The 21,712-nt window shown below is 40.8% G+C and overlaps 1 protein-coding gene across 1 annotated transcript in view; it reads right to left on the bottom strand.

Annotated features, from left to right (window-relative positions):
* TUT7 (terminal uridylyl transferase 7) overlaps positions 1 to 21,712 on the bottom strand; it is a 1,376,479-nt gene that overhangs the window by 1,118,809 nt on the left and 235,958 nt on the right. The gene's annotated exons all lie outside the window — the stretch shown is intronic.

Genomic DNA, 21,712 nt, shown 5'->3' with positions numbered 1-21,712 from the left:
CAACCACACGCTTTTCAAATACAGGATATTGACCTGAATTGGGAGCATACACCCTTCTTAACCTATTATACTCTTTTACACAGTTTGCATCTGCAGTAACCTTTGTCTCATCAAAATCAATCAAAAACAAACCAGATAATGTTCTGACTCGCGACAAAGCAACATATGCCATACCCTCTTTAAATACAGTAGATCCAATGTTCACCAATGCACTGTCTACACTTAATCCTTGAGATTTATGAATAGTCACTGCATATGCCAGAGAAAATGGAAATTGTTTCCTACGGACATATAAATCTTAAACAAGCAAAAAACTAACTGAACGACGACCAATTTCTTTAACTTCATCAATCTGATCAAATTTAATTTTAAAAAATTCAATTCCTTCTTTTTTCTGATAATTCACAAAATCCACCACTTTACCCATTGCACCATTAACTAAACCTTTCTCTACATACAAATTACGCCTTAAAATTACCCGACAGTTTACACACACATACAGTGTCTTTTCCAAACCAGCAGTTTTAGGTATTTTTTTTTCTAAACAATCTAGTTTTGATCTCAACTTACCCGTTAAAATAATAGTGATTCCTTCATGTAATATTCTATCGATGGCTTCCATTTTGACAATTTCTTAATTTTCCAATTTTAATAATTCTTTGTTGAATATTGAACACTCACGCAGTGTTGGCATTAAGCAAATCACTGACTTATTTTTAGCAATTTCCACATACACTTTTGCAGCAACTGCATTTTCATTTGGAAAGACATTGCAAAGTAATCGACTCTCCAAAGCTTCTTTCCCTTTTTTTGAAAGAATTCCAATTCTTATATCTTGAAGAATACTTCCATATTCAGCATCATTTGCCTGTCGCATATTTGTTGTCAGTTCTTTGTATTCAAAATTACTCCAAATGTTCACATTACCAACACTGCCAAGAGACTTTCTGGTATCTTCATGGGCTAGTGTTTTAAATACCAGTTTTCCTTTTACCGGAGTCAGTTGCAGTATATCTCCAAAAACTATGACGTGTTTTCCTCCAAATAACACGTCATGCTCTGTTTTAAGAATTTACTGCATTCTTAAATGCACAAAGGCAAGCATCACGTTTGAAACCATGCTCACCTCATCAATAATGAGAAGTTTCATTTTCTTCAGGACTCTTGAAACTTCACAACAAGCTTCTCCAGATAGCTTGTGGTATTCCAATTTGTTCTCATGCTCTACTGGCAGCATTAGTAAACGATGTAAAGTAATTCCTTTAATGTTATGTGCTGCCAACCCAGTTGGAGCAGTGACAACACAAGACAAATGCGACTCAGTTTTTGTTTGCAGATAACTTGTAATTACTTTAATTAAGAAACTCTTTCCTGTTCCAGCTTGACCACTCACATACATTCGGATAGGTTGAAATGATGTACATGAGCAGTCTTTCTTTTCATGAAGTAATCCATGGCCAATCTGCTCTTTCACTTGTTGATATATTTGTTTCGGTTCAACATTTAGTTGCTCTTCCAAGTTTCCTAACTATATTGCATCTTCTTGTGCTTGATACATTGCTGTTTCCACCTCATTCATGGCAATCGCGGCTTCATTTTCAACAATTGGTTGTCCAAGTGGATCTTGACTCAGTGCAGCAGAACTTTGACTATCTTGAGAACTGTCTCTAGCAATCTCAGCTGCAATTGTAGCTTCTTGATCAATTTCATCATTCAACATTTTCACATAATTTGCGAAAGCACTGCATTGTATGCTATCTTTACAAGCATTAAATGAATCTTCATAGCTGGGAAAATCTCCAAGTAATTCCAGTTCAGAACGCCATGGTTTGAACATTTGCAAAGGGCTAAATAGTAAAATTCCCTTTTGTCAGCAGTGTCGCAACTCAGTTTTCTGTGATTAATTAAATTTCCTTTCCTTTGTTTCACCAGACATCCTTCAGAACCAATCACTCCATATTTTCCATTGTTGATGTTCTCTGTAATATTCCGTTTAAAAGTGTAGTTTTGCAACACTTCATAGAGACACATGTTGATGACTTCTCTTTGGATAGTGTGTGTCCAACATATTGGTTTTCAAAATATCTGTGCTTTCAGGGTCATTTTCTGCTAAATATTCAATTTCTTGAACAGATTTCAGTACCCGATTTCGCATTCCTGCAAGACCTAGACTCAGCCAAATGATTCTTCTACTTTTGGAATATAGACTTGCAGATGATAACCGATCTGAACATTCATATGCTCCAATTTCATGATGCGATAACATTTTCGACCTGAAACTGTATCATTTCTTACTTACTCTTCTCGTGAGAAATCTCTTCCCAAATTTCTTTCAATTCAGTCTTTTCTGATTTAGTAATGTAAGACGTTACATATCGAGCAACAGCAATAGAATTGTCCGCAACATACTGAATATCCATGTTAGCGTTTCACATGGATAAAATCACTGGGTTGTAGTCATTTATGTATTTTGATTCTTCGCTTCTTCTTAAGTTGTAGGTGTTTTTCGGAGACTTTCTTGTGATGGTATGCCGTACAGCTGACATGAAACTGTTCACTCTTCCTTTGGCTAATACAGGACGTGGAAATCCAAAACGACATTTGGTATAGAACTTATCCTTTGACTTGTACTTTCGTCTACAGTATTTTCCACACCTATGGCTTTGAAATCGTAAGACTTGTTCTTTTAAGTTTTTGTCTTCTCTGCTATTTGGTACAGCACATGTAGCATAATCTTCAATGAAAGACAAAACACTTTCATCTGAATCTGTTCCAAATTTGGGGGCATCCTTGACCCATAGCAACATATGTTTGTGAGGAGCACCTCTTGCTTGATACTCCTTTCTCCAAAAGAAATCCACAACTTCTCCAAGAGGAGGATTCTTTTTATTGCAGATGAAAGAAATCATAGCTTCAAATCTATGATTGAAATATCTGCATACATTGACAGGATCCAAAGGGAACAATTCTCCAGGTGTCTTGTATTCAATCTTATTTATATTGGAATTTGCCTCTCGAAGAAATTCAAGTAAATCATCCCAAGCATACTCAGCACAGCTTAGTGTAACAAACCATGTAGGAGTTCCCAAGTTCCGTAGCATGCATTTCAGTTCTCCATGTCGACGGTATTCATTAGTCCCACGCTGACATGCCATCAGATTAATCAACTGAGATTCTAAATGATCATCTCTCTGATGCACTTTATCCATAAAGTCCTTTGCAGTTACATTTTGCAGATGCATTCCAGTTTTTAAAATGTGATTTACTGCATATGAAAGTCCAGACAAGTCACTTTCAAACAGAAGATGAAACATATAAGGGATACATTGTCGAAATCTTGGTGCTTCTGCATATAATCTTGTTGTCCGATATTCAGATGCAGGAATCTGCAAAGGACGTTCATCATATCGTCCACCTTTTCCTGTTGGAAACAACTGCGGGAAACAACGAGCTTCCAAACTCTCTTCCCATACACTCATGGGACTTCCTGTTGCTTTTTTCATTTGAAACAACTCAATTGTATTCCCCATCACCTCTTTGGAATGAAGTGGATGTACACTGTAATGTTCATAGATCTCTTCACATCTGGACATGTCCACTTTTTCAATTTGTCCACTTAATGTTTCACTATCTTCTGCTAAATCTATTTCTTCTTCTCCAACAAACACATTTCTATAGTACTCATTATTTTTTATCAGATACAATGATGCCTTTTGCACTTTTCTAACATCCACTAACTCTTGCCAGATTTTTTTATTCTTAGTAGGAACACCATTAACTAGAATGACTAGTGGCTCATTTTCTGCATGATCTACACCAATAGTTTCAACATTTTTCCTTAAATCTAATGGTAAATACACAACTCTTCCTTTCAATCCTCTTTGCAACTCTGATGGAGGTAATTTACTTGTTTTGGGCTCCATACGAACAATAGCCTGAAAAGGGTGAACACCTTGTATTAGAATAGACTCGTACGTATTTAAATCTATCAGCTCTGGAGGAATAGCAACCAACTCTGGATTATTATGAACAGCTCTAGCAGGCATTTTATTCTCATCTAATTTATTATAACAATATTTGCAAATACGCTGCTCACATCCCAAATCAAAACAATCCTCTACCAACAAATAAGTTGCAAATTCCATCCACTTATCATTATTTTCTATTTTACTTTTAAAATACAGATTGACACCCCTAGTCTGATTTTTATAGTGACTTCGCCGACAACAAATACAAGAAACATTTGGTCTTTCACCTGAAATTACCTTAAACTTTGTGATTTCATCCTCAAACTTTTCTGTAATTACAGGTTCTACATTGTCTTCAACATTTTGTTCTACTAATGCATCAGTTTCTTCACTCTCTTGCTGAGGCCAAAAGTAACAAAACTCAATATCCTCACAGACCTGCTTCACATCTGAAACTGACCCACGCAAAAGAGCACTGTTCAACTCACTTAAATTTAGTGCTGGACTTTTTGCATAATACAACCTTCTCACTACCTTCCGCATTTGAGTATGATGTACTGCCAGCATTCTGAAATGATGAAAAACACTTACACAAACTTTCCTAGAAAGACAAGCCAGAGAATGACCTTGCAAACCAGTATGTTTTCTCACTCTGCAAGGGTCTAGTCCTTGCAACAGCTTAATCTTTTGTTTTACTCTTTTTTTAGTATAGACTCGTAAAAAACTACATCATTTTTCAATAGATTCCTGTCGTACACTACAAACACTACTGCAATCCCAAGTGTACACAGGGTTTTTAGCATGTCTCCCTAAAACTTCATCAGCTATCACTTCTTCTGCATTTCTTTCAACCATTTTCTCTTTCTCCATTGGACAACCATCACTAACCTCATAACCTCGACCACTGGTGTCAACTGCATACAATAATTTTTCACTTAGTGAATAACTCTCTTCATTAAAAAAAGGCTCTGAACTAGAACTGTGTTTCCATTCTCCCAAAAAAACATAACATTTTTTTTTATTAATAACTTTTTTCCACCTACTTTTGGCCTTCATTACATATATTGATTTATCTAGTGATCGAATTCTGTTCAACACTAAAATAAACAGTTTCCTTTTTACTTCAAAAGCCTTTTCCACAATGCTTTCAATATGCTTCTTCTTTTTATAAAATAAAGCTCTTTTTATATTTCTTTACATCTTTCAGCAAATTATGCACTACTCTCTTGTAAAATATTTTTTTGCGTAATTCCTTATACTGATTTTGTCTTCTTTTACCATACTTTATCTCCTTTGACTGAATATTTGCTTTTTTACTTTTCCTCTTATTTTGATTTTTTTTCTTACTCAAAAAATTATTTGAAGTTGCAGCATTCTCTACATTCTGTTTGCTCCTACAAACATTTTTAATAAATTGCTTTGTGATCTTACCAGAAGATTTTTTCCTTTTAGCCACATTATCTTTTTCATTCAATACTTGTGGTTGATGTTTCTTCAAATAATCCTCCTGTCTCGGTTCTTTTCTTTTTCTTTTTTTTTCTGGCATACTTTCTCGATTTTAACGTTGAAAAACAGTATCTGCAAAAAAGAGTCACAAATAAATGTATATTAATAACTTTCAAATTTACAATATTCCATTACTGTACAAACACATTTTATATAAAAAAAGACTAAAAAACTATAGCCCTGAACCACAAGTGTGACGATGATTAAAACACTACATACATAATGCATACTACTTTGAAGCAGTTCATGCCCTAAAGTCTACCTCACAAAAAGACTACATGCTAACTAACTGAATGATTACAGTACTAAAAAGAGACACACTGGGTGAGTAACAGGGTGTTTGCTAGAAGTGTATGAATACTAACTGGGGAATTGAAGCTGAGAAAGACAACTGTGTAGCTCATTAGAGAACTGAATGCATACTGGATAGGCATTTAAAGCAGTCCATGTGCTAAGGCCCGGCTCACTGCATGAGCACTTGGGTAGTGACTGAATGATTAGACTACAGCAAGGAGACTGCCTGGATGAATTTATAACTGGTAGACTTTTCACACAGGGAATGAATTAGTACTTGGTACTAAAAAAGATCACTAAAAGACTGCAAAGGGAGTGACAAGATGTTTGCTGGACTATATGGATATTGACTAGGGAATTGAAAGTATAAAAGAGAAATCTCTAGGTGGTTAAAAGACTGCATGCATAGTGCATAGGGGTTTGAAGCAGTCCATGTGCTAAGTCCTGGCTCAGTGCATGAATACTTAGACAGTAACTGAATCATTAGAGTACTGGAAAGAGAGTGTCTTGGTAAATTTATAAATGTTTGGGTTTTGGCACAGTGAATGAATTACTACATGGTGCTGAATGGGTCACTAGAAGACTACAAAGAGAGTGATAGGGTGTTTCCTGGAAGTGTATGGAAACTGTCTAGAGAATTGAAGGGGTGAAAAACAACTGTGTAGGTGGTTAGAGAACTACATGCATACTGAATGGACATTTGAAGCAGTCTATTTGGTAATGAATGGTTCACAACATAAGTACTTAGAAACTGACTAAATCATCAGACTACTTCTAGGACAGTGCCTGGGTAAAAATATAAAATTTTCAGTTCTGGGGCAGTAAAGACAATACTACATGGTACTGTACTTTAGTGTCAAAGCATGACTCATTTTATCAACGCATAAGCAAAGACTGGCTTCTAATGCTACTAAAACTTGACAACATGACAGGTTTCAAAACAGTTTTCTGTCAGCAAATGCACAATGTTACCAAACGCTTCTCTGACAGTGGTTCCAAAATGCACACAGACTCACAGTGTGATTCTAGACAAGCACCACTATCCCTTGGAGTTTACCAAAACGTATTCACTACAGTGGAAGTGATAAGGGAACTGCACACAATCTACATATTTCACGACTACACTTTAGTGTCAATGCCTGACTCATTTAATCAACACATAAGCAAAGACTAGCTTCTAATTCTACTAAAACTTGACAACATGACAAGTTTTAAAACAGTTATCTGTCAGTAAATAAACTATGTTACCAAATGCTTCTCTCACAATCCTTACCCAAATGCAAACAGACTCGCAGTGTGATTTTAGACAATCAACACTATCCTAGGACTTTACCAAAACTCATTCACTACTGTGGAAGAGTTAATGGTATTGCACACAATCTACATATTTAAGTACACCACATCAGTGTCAAAGCATGACTCATTTAATCAACGCATAAGCAAAGACTGGCATCTAATGCTACTAAAACTTCACAACATGACAGGTTTTAAAACAGTTATCTGTCAGCAAATACACGAAGTTACCAAACACTTCTCTCACAGTGGTTCCCAAATGCACACAGACTCACAGTGTGATTCTAGACAAGCACCAGTAGTCCTAGGAGTTTACCAAAACTCATTCACTACACTGGAAGTGATAAGGGAACTGCACACAATCTACATATTTCACGACTGCACTTTAGTGTCAATACCTAACTCATTTAATGAAAGCATAAGCCATAACTGTGTTCTAATGCTACTAAAACTTGACAACATGACAGGTTTCAAAACAGTTATCTGTCACCAAAAACACGATGTTACCAAACGCTTCTCAACAGTGGTTCCCAAATGCACACAGGCTCTCTGTGTGATTCTAGACAAACAACACTATCCCTTACACTATACCAAAACACATTTCTTCATCTACAAGGAGTACTACATTTTACAGCAGAAACATAACTCATTTCACAAATTCATAAACAATAAGTGGTTTCTAAATCTACCAAAATATAAGAACTGCATAGTTATCTGTCTACAAACATGAAAAAACACAAATCCTTATCACAAAATGGTTTCTACATGCACACATACTGTCAATAAGATTGTAGAGAAAAACAAATACTCCCTACACTTTAGCAGAATAAATACATTAGTCTGATTAAAATAAAAATAGTCTACATACATCCCCTCACAATTAAATAACTCACCTTTCAAGATGTTTTGTAGATTAAGAAGTATATCAGTCACACACCAGATATCAGTCACACACCAGATTTTCATATACAGAATCTCTGCACTGTGCACCTGTCAGCAAAACCAAAGAATGGAAAAGTTCCCTCTCATTTTCCACACATACACATGTAAACATCAAATCACATTCCTTCCCACATACATTCAAAAGCAAACACACATTTCTATTGGTTAAACATTTCAACCCTTTCCAAATGACATATACTTCAACCCTTCCCCCAATCTGCCTTCTGCCCGTTACCACAGAAACAGGTCATGGAACACTGTACTGAGCACACAGGTCACAAGTTCAGCACACACAATGTTGCTAATCAAAACACCGAGTGTGCTTGACTTCTCAACATATCAGCTTATCATATATAATGTTCCTTACAATCTGTTTTTGTTAACCAATAAGAATCAAGCGTTTAAAAAACAGAAATATGCACCCTACCTTTCAGTGTAGAAGGTTGTCAAACAACCCATGATTTCTTGTCTTTTTTCAAAGTTGCATCTTAGCCACCATTTTAGAAACATCTTACTTTCCTAACTGCCATTTCATTTACAGAGACAATCTGAGTGCATCCAGACCTCCTTACAAGATGCTTACAGTGTGGATTGTGGGACACAGCTACATTTTCTGGAGCCAAAGGTATGCAGAAAACAAAGGCATTCACAAAGACCTAGGTTTGCCAAATGTAGACATTAAATGGATTGGACAGAGAGGGTTAAAGTGGCACCAATTGATGCCATTGGTGAAATCCTTCATGCAAATCCAACACCCTGACCTCATAATAGTGCACTGCGGTGGCAATGACCTAGGCACTTTGACTGGGGTAGGTCTGGAAATGCTTATGAAGGACACCTTTGCACAACTGATTTCACTTTTCCCTAAAACTGCCTTTGTGTATTCTAACATATGCCAAAAGGCAGAAATGGAACTGGTCCGATCATTTTTGTCCACAGACTGAGAAAGCTAGGAAACATGTGAATAAATCTGTTTCTGCTTTTCTCCGAGACTACAGAAAGGGGTCCATTTACAATAACAATCTGCGCTTTCATATGCAAGAAATGTATAGGAGAGATGGAGTACACTTTACTGATGAAGGAAACAGAGTCTTCCTCAACAACTTTAGACTCTGTATAGGTACTTACTTATAAGTACCAAAAACTCTCAATGAACACAACGGCTCTTTTTAGAGCCACTCAAGAAAAAAACACTTAAGCTTAATCTTTATCTCCCAACAATTTCATTTTTTTCCCCTTGGATCCACGAACCCACCGCGAGAGGATCCGTGCATCCAACGCGATAGGATGCGCGCACCGTGCGCGCATTTTGCTGCTTTTTTTTTTTTTTTTTTTTTTTTTTTAAAAGGGGGGGCCCCAGGGGGTCCTTCTGGGACCCCCTAAGCACCTCTAGAGGGTCAGAGTATTTCCACTCTGCCCCCTTTATATGTTGTACACACTTATTCCCCTTGCTTCTTCAGCCTCGCTTCTACCGAGGCAGAAAATAGCCACCAACAGTTCCTGGTTTCGAATGTGGAGAGACGCTCGACAGTCAATTAGCATTCAGCGCGCGATCGGGAGGGTGCGCGCTCGGTTCGGGGAGGGTTCGCGTACGGTGCGGGTACGGTCCGCGGATCCTCCACGGCCATAGATATCACTAACTTTTTTACCCTAATTTTCTCAGGAACTACTGAACAGATTCACACCAAATATGCAAAAGGCACGAGTCCGAACTGAGGACTACCTCTTTGCCAAATTTGGTGTCATTCCGTTCAGCGGTTCAGGCTGTAGCTGCGACAACAGATCCTATGGGAAATTGCATGGGGAAAACGCATTTTGGGACCCCCCTTTTTTCTCGGCCCCCGCTTGACGAATCACCACGAAACTTTCAGGGTAGGAGCGGAGCGGAGCTGGCCAAAAGTCTGGAGAATTTCGCGAGGATTCGTCAACCGGCGCCAGAGATATTCCCAATAGAATGTTGCGGATTTCCTATGGAAAATAGGTCCTAACTAGAACTATCTACTGACGGTCGCCAGTAGATAATAAACAAACACATTTATATATATATATATAAACACATACATATATACATACGCATATAAACACATTTACATAAATACACACACACATAAATACACACACACACAAGTACTTATAGACTTATAGCAGATCATTTCAGGAATTGAATCAATACATCAGCATTGGTTAATATTTGCAAAAACAACTCATTAAAAAATAAGTCGTCTGTATATGTGCAGGACAGAAGAGATGAAAAACAGCTATGCAAGAAAATCACCAATATTATGTATCTTTGATATCATGTATTTATATAAATATGTTCCACATGATGGCCTTGAAGAGGTACAGAAGCTGTTCTTGAAGGATGATGTATCTGAATGCTGCAAAGTCCTTAATGTAGTTTAGATTTTGATCTAAACTACAATTATTGGAGGTGGCACAGCAATGTTCAAGCTCTACTATGGGCTATTCTATGGCCCTATCATAAATCAACATATATGTCCAATTTGAAACCATACATGAATTGGAAGATGATGAATGTAAGCCACATTTGACAGCCATATAACTCAATTTAACGGATATATTTTTGATTTGCACTAGCAACAGAGTGGCACTGAAAACAGTACTGTCTGCTTAAATACAAGAAGCATTGGCATAGCCAATAGGTCTTGCCTTTGGTATCTTGTAAGTGTTTAGTTATCAGTGTTTAAATGCCCAGTGTATAATTTCCTTCTTTGTCATGGAAAAGTACCATAGCCAAATGTATTTAATTTTAATCCACGTATTAACATCCACAAAAACCTGTAAAGGAGAACTTTACTAAATCGGGCAAGTGATCCAATTGTACATCATACTAAACTTTTTCATGAACTGAAAAAAGTGTTTTAGAGAGGACACATTTTTTTTTGCATAAAAAGGCTCAGGTCAGCACTTTTTCACTTCTGATAAATACTATGGAAAGGAGATTGCTGCACACTCAAAATGTTGGCGAAGGATGCCAGCTAAACATCTTCTGCGATGTGCTGACCCCCCGGCTCAGCAATTGTGTAATGCACAGATGTCACGGTTCATAAGCAAGGACAGAAACGCTCAGGTTTCCCATTCCGAATCTAATAAAAGCTGCAAAAGCATCTAGAGGCCCCGGGATTTTCGAAGCGTTGGGTTTAATAGTAGGGAAGGGGCGGGGAAGCTTGATGTACACGTGGTGTGATTCACCCGAGGAATGCCCAGCGCATGTCAGAAAAGATTACATGTGAAAGCACGTACAAGGGGGTTGTGCACGCTGCCATCAAGTTAATTTTGCCCGCAAGAAATTTCAAGGTTCCCATCGGTGTTGTAGCAAACACTTTTTACATGCAAACAAAGCAGCTCTTACAAATCACCCAGCAAACAAAATGCAACACTTACAACTAAATAGAAAGGAATATGCTACTTACCAGTATGCATCTGTTCTTGGCATGTAGAGCTGCAGATCTACACACTATGCATAAATCACCATCTGGTGTTGGGCCCGGATGTTTGCACTTGTTTTTGTCCTGGAAAGTCTTTGGAAGTCACGAGGTAGGTGACTCCTCCTTTGGATCATAGTGTGAATGGGCATCGGCTCCATCCTCAGATAGTTTTTCGCCAGCAGGGAAATGATGGAGCTTTGGAAGAAAACAGGAAAGATGCCCATGTATGCTGTATCTAAATAAGATAATACTGGAACAGATAAAGGTAGCCGGGGAGGCAGGTGGGCGTGTGTAGATCTGCAGCTCTACATGCCAAGAACAGATGCATACTGGTAAGTAGCATATTCCGTTCGAGGCATATGAGCTGCAGATTACACACTCTGCATAGATTGTAAAGCAGTGTCCACCCCTAGTGGCGACCACCAGTATCCGTTGCAGTAGTTTGAAATAGTGTTTTGAGTACAGCCTGGCCCACACTAGCTTGTTGTTTAGTTTGCACATCTACACAGTAGTGTTTTGTGAATGTGTGCGGTGTAGACCATGTAGCTGCTCTGCAGATATCATCTAAAGGAATGTTGCCTAAAAATGACATTGAAGCCCCTATCTTTCATGTAGAGTGGGCTTTAGGAGGAACAGATAATGTACGTTTTGCTTTGTGGTAGCAAATTTGTATGCATTTGACAATCCACCTAGCTATCCCAGATTTTGATATGGGGTTGACCTTGTGTGGTGGTGAGAAAGACACGAAAAGTTGCTTGGTCTTACGAAAGGGTTGTGTTCTGTCGATGTAGTAAAGCAATGCTCTGTTGACCTCTAAGGTAAGAAGAGCGCTTTCTCCGAATGTTTGTGGCTGCGAGAAGAATACGGGCAGCTCCATAGATTGATTGAGGTGGAAGGAAGAAATGACTTCAGGAAGGAATATAGGATTAGTTCGGAGAACAACCTTATTATGATGCATCTGCAGAAAGGGTACCTGAATGGTTAGTGCTTGTAGTTTGCAAACTCTTCGTAAAGAAGTAATGGCTACTAGGAAAGCGACTTTCCATGTTAAGAATTGTAGCTCACATTTATGTAGAGGTTCAAATGGAGGACCCATTAGTCTTGTGAGAACGATGTTTAAATTCCACACAGGTGAAGGTGGTACTCTGGGGGGGAATTATTCTTTTGAGGCCCTCCATAAAGGCTTTCCTGGCAGGTACTTTGAAAAATGATAGATGTTGTCTATTTTGTAGATATGCTGCTATGGCAGCAAGATGCAGTCTAATTGACGTGCAAGCTAAGTTGCATCTTTGGAGGTGTACTAAATAGCCGATGATGTGTTGGATAGACACATCTAGGGGATTGGTATTGTTTTATGACAATATATTACAAAACATTTCCACTTGGCTGCATAGCATGCTCTAGTGGTGGGCCATCTAGCTTCTTTAATGATGTTCATACAGTCAGAGGGAAGGTTAAGGTAACCGAATTCTAGGACCTCAGGAGCCAGATCGCAAGGTTGAGCTGAGCTGGGTCTGGGTGTCTGATCTCTCCATGGTTCTGGGTTAAGAGGCGTGGAGAGAGGTGTAACTTCTGGTGCGGTACTACGGAGAGTTCCAGCAATGTGGTGTACTGCGGTTGTCTGGCCCAAGTTGGAGCAATTAGGATGAGAGTCACGGAATGTTGCTGTAGTGTGCGTACCACTAGTGGAATGAGTGGGAGAGGCAGAAAAGCGTACGCAAATCTGCCAGACCAGTTCATTCATATCCCATTGCCTTTGGACAATGGGTGTGGATATCTGGCGGTGAAGGTTGGGCATTTGGCGTTTTCTTGGGTGGCGAGGAGGTCTATCTGTGGTTGCCCCCACATTTGAAAAAACGGTTGAAGAACTTGCCGATGAAGTTCCCACTTGTGGATCTGTTGTGTTTGACGGCTCAACAGAACGGCTATGGTGTTTTGGACTCCTGGCACATGTTGGGCTAAGAGAAAAATGTTCTGAGGTATAGCCCACCTCCATATGTTCTGTGCTAGCTGAGAGAGCTGCAGAGAGCGTGTCCTGCCTTGTTTTTTTATGTAGTACATGGCTGTCATGCTGTCTGTGCGGACTACGACTGTCTTTCCTGATATTTGTTGTTGAAATGCTTTTAAGGCTAGGAATGTGGCTAGTAACTCCAGGTGGTTGATGTGGAGTAACTTTTGTTGAGGTGTTCACCTGCCCTGCATGATGTGATGTAGTAGTTGAGCTCCCCAGCCGGAGAGCGATGCGTCCATTGTCATAACTATTTGAGGAACCGGCTCTAGGAACGGTCGTCCTTTGGAAAGGTTCTTGGTGTTTCACCACTGCAGAGAGCGAGGAGTACGACCGTTTACCAACACCAGATCTGTTAACTGACCTTGAGGCTGGTTCCATTGGCGTACTAAGCACTCTTGGAGAGGACGCATCTGGAGTCTTGCATGTGGCACTATGAATATGCAAGAGGCCATCATCCCTATGAGTTGCATGAACACTCTGGCTGGAAGAGAGTGTTGCGGTTGGAATTTGGTGAGAAGAGCCTGTATGCTTGCTATCCTGGCGGGACTGGGGTAGGTTAACGCTTTTGAGGTGTCTATTGTTGCACCGAGGTATTGTTGAGTGTGGAACGGTTGCAGATGGGACTTGGTGTGGTTTACTGTGAACCCCAGGTCGTGGACTAGTTGGATAGTGGCGTGAGTGTGTTGTACACACTGGCTGTATGAGTTGACTTTTATGAGCCAGTCGCCCAGATATGGGAAGATGTGAATGTGCGGTCTTCTTAGGTGTGCTGCGACCACCGCTAGGCACTTGGTAAACACTAGTGGTGCTGGTTGTGACTCCAAATGGGAGTACTTTGAATTGATAGTGCTGACCGTCCACTATGAATCTGAGATACTTCCTGCGAGCGGCGTGAATGGGAATGTGGAAATAGGCGTCCTTGAGGTCTAGGGTAGCAAGGAAGTCGCCCTGTGAAAGCAGAGGAAGGACCTAATGGAGTGTGACCATGTGGAAATGGTCTGAGTGTATGTATAAGTTTAGGGGTCGGAGGTCTAGAATAGGCCTTAGAGAGCCGTCCTTCTCTGGTATGAGAAAATACAGGGAGTAAACTCCCTTGTTTTTTTGGTGCAGGGGAACTGTTTCTATTGCACTTTTTTGTAGGAGGGAGATTAACTCCTGCTTTAGAAGTAACAAATGTTCTTGTGACATTGGACGCTGTTTGGGTGGTATGTTTGGGGGGGTAGATGTTAGTTCAAGGCAGTAACCTGATTGAATTATCTGTTGCACCCACCTGTCTAAGGTGATGTTAGTCCAGACAGGATGGAATTGTTGGAGTCTTCCCCCAACGGGAGTGGAATGGTCTGGGGAAAGTGGAGGGAAGTCATTGGGTGGGGGTGGAGGCAGAGCGAGAGTTGTTGGTCTTGCCTCTGTTGTTGTTCCCCCTGTAACCACCTCTTTGGTAACCTCTAGTAAAGATAGATTTAGCTGTGTCGGTATCCTTCTTCATTTTTTCAAGGGATACGTCAACATTAGGGCCAAATAGGTGTTGCTCATCAAATGGTTGATTGAGAATGGAACTCTGGACTTCAGGTTTGAAACCTGAAATGCGTATCCAGGCATGCCTGCGCAGAAGGACAGTGGTGTTTATTGCCCTAGAGGCGGTATCTGCTACATCTAAGGCACAACAGATGGAGGTGTTAGTAATGGTTTTACCTTCTTGTATGAGTTCATTGGCCCTATTTTTGTACCTGTCTGGGAGGTGTTGCATTATGGACTCAAGCTCATTATAATGTGCCCTGTCATACCTAGCTAACAGCGCTTGAGTATTGGCAATGCCCCATATGTTTGCCGCCTGTGACGCCGTTCGTTTGCCAGAGTTTGGACTCCTTATCTGGTGGAGGTGCGTCACCTGATGATTTGAAATTGGCTCTTTTTCGTGCATTGGTGACTACAAGGGAGTCTAGTGGTGCGGGGCCTTTAATGTAGGCTGCATCAGTAGGGGCGGCCTTATACTTTTTCTCGATTCTAGGGTTGATGACTCGAGCCCTGACCGCGACTTTAAAAACCTCTGGTGCATGCTTAATGACCCCTTTAAGCATGGGTAAAATTGAGGTGGACTTTTGTGTGGTGTTTAAAGTGTCCATGAGAAAATCTTCCTCCCTGGGGTCTGTGTGTAGGTCAGCCCCGTGGTACTGGGCTGCTCTGTGGAGGAGCTGGTTAAAGCAGATAGTGTCCTCTGGAGGGGAAGGCCTGGAGGGATAGATGTGCTCTTGTGGGGTGTAAAGGACGTCTGGGATATTATAATCATCCCAGTGGACTGGGGAGCCAGTAGGAGTAGGGCCCCCTAGTGGTTGATCGTCCGCACCTCCCCCTGCATCATCTGAGGTGTTATCATCATCATCTACTGGAGTAGGGGATGGTGTAGGAGAGCGGTGTGGTGGGAGTAGGAGGAGGAGGAGGAGGAAGAGGAGAAGGGATCCTTAATGGAGAGGTAGCAAAGTCTCTCTCTTTAGGTGGTGGAGCCGGTGCAGGCGTATCTAGTGGTCGCTTCTTGAAGCTAAGCATCAAGTGACCAGTCGTAGGATCCTTTACAAGAGTTTTTTGGGCAGGATCTGGGCGAAACAGTTCTTCTGTGGGAGGCAGATCCTTCGGTACCGATGGTGTTGGTACTGTAGGCTTCTTCGTAGCCGACTCTGTAGCGTTTCTGGGTTTGGAACGGTGCGGTTTTGCAGTGTCTTTGGCTGATGGAACCTGTTTCCTCGGTTCCGAGGTCTTTTTCGGCTTCGAAGCATGGGAGTCGGACCTTTTGGTGGGAGTTTTTTGGTCGGCTCAGAGTGTGTTGTCGGTGTCGAGGAGCCGGTGCCAGTCTTCGACGCCGAGTGCTTGAATGTCGAAGCAGCGGTCGGCGTGGATGGAGAAGAGGATGACTTCTTTTTCGGTGCCTGTGGATGTTTTTCGGCACCGAGGGTAGGCTGACTCGAGCCAGTCAGCTGAAGGCTTAGTAGGCTTCTTTACCGGGCCCAGAGGCAGGGCATGGGAAGCAGTCTCGAAAGAGAAAACCGGTAACTGTTCCGAACTGGAGCGCGAGAAACACATCCAAGCCCGATGGCGGAAAAAAACCAATCTGAGGTTGGAGCCGATGCCCGTGCGCACTATGATCCAAAGGAGGAGCCACCTACCTCGTGACTTCCAAAGACTTTCCAGGACAAAAACAAGTGCAAACTTCCGGGCCCAACACCAGATGACGATCTATGCATAGTGTGTAATCTGCAGTTCATATGCCTCGAACATATGTTTTCGGGGCTCTGCAGCTCATTACCTTCCCCGACACGGCATGGCTGAGAAGGTAGAATAGAAGAGTGGTACGCGCGCGTGTCACACCGAGACACGTGTTTTGAATTATCGCGCACGCATCTGTGCACAATAAGTCAAAACACATGGTGCCTGTGCGGGTAATGCTCCCGCCTTTGACCAATTGCGTGCTGTCTTTGGTAAAAAGACACACGCAAACGCCAATAGCCGGGGACAAAACAAACAGCACACACACGAGCGTGAGGGGAGATTTCGAAGAGCCCTTACATAAAGTCTTTGCCAGAAAAGCGCATGCGCTGCTACAGGCTCGACCTAAAAAGGATTAATGACAGCATGTTATTAACCCGAACCATAAGTGAACACGCAGTTCTTGGTTTAGATATGTGTCTTAGATACAGGAATAATGAATGAATTACAAAGATACATGAAATTACCAGACTGCAGCAATTTACTTCAAGCCTGGGTTTTTGCACAATGCTCGTCCAGTAGCTCTCATCATTTGCACAGTTATTGCTTGTGAAACATATTTTTTCTGAAGCAAGTGTGTGCAAGATATACTTAAGCAGACTTTAAAAAGAATACTCTGAATAACAGTAAAGTCAAATATTTAAAAGGGAATCATCATTACAAAGGAAAGACCAATGAATGGATCTAAAATTGATATTTGTAATTAAATTGTCAGTACAAAGCAGACATATGCAAAGGATAATGACAAATTTGGAAACTATCCCTGGACAGTGAATTAAATACTGCGCTGCTATACCATTGAAATGTGGGTCTGAATATTGACAGCACCCACACTCTTGAAAAATATTCCATTAGCCACTAGAAGTCCCAATAGTGACTACTGACAACAAAGTCATAGAACCATACATAAGCTGAAACCAGAGTAGTCGCCCTGATAGAAATGGATACACAGCAATATTCTACAATACGTTCTGTGCCGTCTTGGCACCACAACAATCTATGTTAAATCACATCATTGAGACAGTGGGAGTTAGATAACTCTATGCGGGAGGTGAAGTAGACGTAATCCATACGACGGGAAAGGAACCTATATGATGTGGTTTATGTAGGCCTCTTTCGATTATAAATTTGGATGCAAACTTTTTCACAAGTATTGTGGTGTGTCATCTGAACCCTTTTCTATCAATCCAGTTGACCCTAATCAGACCGGAGCAATACAGGGACAATACTGCAGAGACAGTACAAAAAACAATTTCACACATCGCAGGAAATGCACTACCAAGTATATGGCCTCCTGTCTCTGGATGCAGAAAAGACATTTGACAAAGTTAAATGAATGCAACTTAAGCATTCCTTCGCAGTATTAGGGTTTGGAGCGAGATTTACAAGGGGGATTTTGGTGATCAGAATCACAAGAACAATATTAGGGTGAATGGCATTTCTTTTGTTTTTCGAGTCCGTTTGTTAGAACCTTTGGCAAACTATATATGCCACAATGACGGAGAACACAGCGGTGCAATTTGGGGATGAACAACTGACACTTCTATTGTTTACAGATGGCATTGTGGTTCCTGTAACAGACCAGCACTTTCCCTACTACCAATGTTATCTGGATAGGAATGATTATCCAATGTCTCAGGCATTAGGATCAATTTACAGAAGCTCAAAGAGCTCACATTCAAGTGGTCTACAGGTAAAATGACCACAAAAAAAGAGCAAAACACCTGATAAAGTGGGCATTCAAGGCCATCACCTTTTTAGGGATATAGACTGCTCCTTTCACAACACAGCTAGTGATAATTAACTACTCACTTTTATTGCATGAAATAAGGAAAACATGACAACTGGGAATGCTCACACCATGCTAGGCCAAATTATTGCAGAGTTTTATATCTATTTGAGACTATACCCTTACCAATATGGCATACATTCTTCAAGTTGTGATAAACAACCTTTGAATGGGAGTGAAAAAGTCTGATTTGCAGTTACATTTCTATCTACCAGTGTGCACAAAAGTGTGGACTGGCACTGCCTAGGTTACTGTTCTAGTTTCAAATGATACAAATGAGCTACATGGTTGAGTGGGGTAAAAGATGCACATCAAGGTAGTGGTATTTCATACATGGATGGAGAGCATGAAGGAGAGACAAAAAGCATAGGAGCTTGCGGCAGTACTCATTCCCAGTGACCAGAGTGACGATGGGAGATTGGGACAGGGAGTAAATGGCAAGAAAATTCACCTCTTTACCATCTTCTTTTGTAACTATTTGCTATATACTTGATTTCCCACTGAGTGTTGACTGGGGGAGGGGGAAAACCTTACTACAGAGGAAATGCCTTAAGCTAGGCTCACAATTTAAGAGCGACCGGATAAGGAGCTTTGAAGAAAATCAAGCAAGATAGAATTCAGGCTAACCGAAAAGGAACGTTTCCTCTGTTTACAAGCCAGGAAAAGGTTCAACTGGTATTTGGATGGGCACTGTTTAGATGAGATTAAAACCTACAAGTACCTCGGAGTCTTGTTGGATGGTAGAGGCTCATATAATTCCCAACTGGAGGCCCTGCGCAGGAAGGGCACTACGATCTATTTAGCAATGAAACCTCTGAGGAAAGTGATGCCAGACTTAACCCTTGATCCCTTACTACAGGTGATTCGAGCAAAAGTACAACCAGCGCTAACGTATTGGAGCGAATCAATGCAAGGGAAAGATGCAGCGGCCCTGGAAAATATAAACGCCAACACCGATAGTGCAATCTTCCATCTGCCAACCTACGTGTCGCCTGTTCAAATACGTCTGGAATTTGGTCTACAAAAACAATCAGTGGAAAGAGGGGGCGCTTATATCAAAAGCTGGCACAAGATCAGAGGCGCAGAGATAGGTTCTCTAAACTCACACCTCTGGGATGAATTGCCATGCCATGGAAAATGACCAGCCAGGGAGTACTTGTTTGACTCTCTAAATCGACTGGGACTGACAAATCTTTGGGCAACCTCTACAGATCATCAGAGTTTTAAAAAGATGGTAACAAAAGCAACAAAAATTGTTTCTTTCACAGAAGATAAGGAAACACTGTCCGAAAGGGCTCATGGCTGGACAGTGCTAAGCGACTACAAAGTCTTCAAACCTCAACTATATTTAAAAACAGGAGTTAAAATGAGAACAAAAGAATAGTTCTTAAAGCTCTGCTTTGGCGTCCTACCAATCCTTTCGCACCTGCCGCCCTGGAAAAGGAGACAAGGTGAGCAGACTTGCCACACCTGCGGGAAAGGGAACGAGGAACTTACGCATGCCATTTGTATCTGCCCTAACCTAAAGGACATAAGATGCACCTTACTCAGCCCAACGTTCAATCAGTGTGGCATTAGGACCTGCAGGCAGGCAGTAAAACTGTGTTTTAATCCGGCGGAAACGCAGCTAAACTGCTGTATCACAAAATTCTTTGATACAGTGGAAGAGAGACTTAAATGCCCATCAGAAGTGGACACTTTATAATAACATTGATGGGCCAGTTAATTTACTGTTTTTCTATTGCTGTTTAACTTGACAAGGCACTTGTCAATCTACCTCTTGAAGCACAGGCACCTTAAACCTGACGCACTGTAAAAGGCCCAATTATTTCACTGTTTTTCTATTGCTGCTTAACTTGACAAGGCTCTTGTCAGTCTACCTCTTGAAGCACAGGCACCTTAAACCTGACACTGTAAAAGGCCTAATTTTAATTTTATTATGAAGCATTTTATGATGGTTTAACTTTTTGTATCATGTAAATGAATTTGTTAAGGACACATGCATGCAATGGTTTTTATTAATCATGCATAATAAACTAAACTGTTTACAAGCCAGGTACTGGGCTCTACATGACATAATAACAATGGTTTGTCATTCAAGAAATTAATTGTGTGGGAAGATGCTGCTAAGCACCTTATCTCCACTATCTATGATTTTATTTTAACAGCCAGTCCTCCAGGTAAGGCACCAGGTCCAAAATAAAATGGTGAAGGAGCTAAGGAAGGAACTAAGCGACAGGGAATGGGAAAAGGCTTTTGAAAGATCCACCAAAACATTCAGAAATGCATCCTGAATGGAAGCACTACATAAAAATACCATGCATTGATAATTAACACATGAGAAATTCCACACATAGGACAACAGACAATCAGACAAATAATGGAATAGTTGGGTGTTGACGGGATCCCTTATGAATCTTTTATTGCACTGTCCTAAGATGGATAAATACAAGGATGACACTTTGAAGGCAGTTGAACACATGTTCGCAATACGGATTCTTGCTGTCCATTGGGCGTTCTGCTAGGAATTCAACACGAAGCACGGCCAGTGTATGACACCTGGAGCAGATAAATCTGCATGGTGATCAGTGCAATCTTGCAGTCAATCCCGATGAAGAGTGGAAAAAAGAATGTCCTGAACAGTAAGAGACTGACTGGCACACCTAGAAAAAGCTAAGCGCCATTAACTAAATCACCAGATCCCTGGATAATACGCTCAAGGCTTTTGAAGCAGAGTGGGCCCCATTCTTGGAATACCTACCGAATATAAGGAACTCACTTAGGATGTAGCCTAATGGTTAGGGCGGTGGACTTTAAATCTGAGTAACCGGGTTCGAGTCTCGGCAACAACGCTTAACATCCTGTGATTCTAGGCAAATGACTTAATCTCTCCGTGCCCAACAAAAATTAATGTGTCCTCATGTAATGCACCTGGTGCTCATGTAAAGTGCTCTGATACTTGATTTCGGGTCAAGTTTGTGCATATAAAACTTCGAGAAAAAAAAGAGCAAAAGATAGTCTCAGTAAAATGGTCACAATTTAGGGGTCAATAATGGAGTTTGAACTCATCTTAAAGGATGAGCCCACACATTCAGTTTACCTGACTAAACCTGTTGTGGTGGAGAAATGGGTAATTTAGGGGGGAACTGGTAATTTCTCTATATTGCTTCCTCACCAGACTCCGGTGTAATCGAAGGGAGCG

This window comes from Triturus cristatus, chromosome 2_1, assembly GCF_964204655.1.
Source record: "Triturus cristatus chromosome 2_1, aTriCri1.1, whole genome shotgun sequence".
Taxonomy (NCBI): domain Eukaryota; kingdom Metazoa; phylum Chordata; class Amphibia; order Caudata; family Salamandridae; genus Triturus; species Triturus cristatus.
The sequence above is the reverse complement of the archived record's forward strand: the minus strand, read 5'-3'. Positions and strand labels throughout refer to the sequence as shown.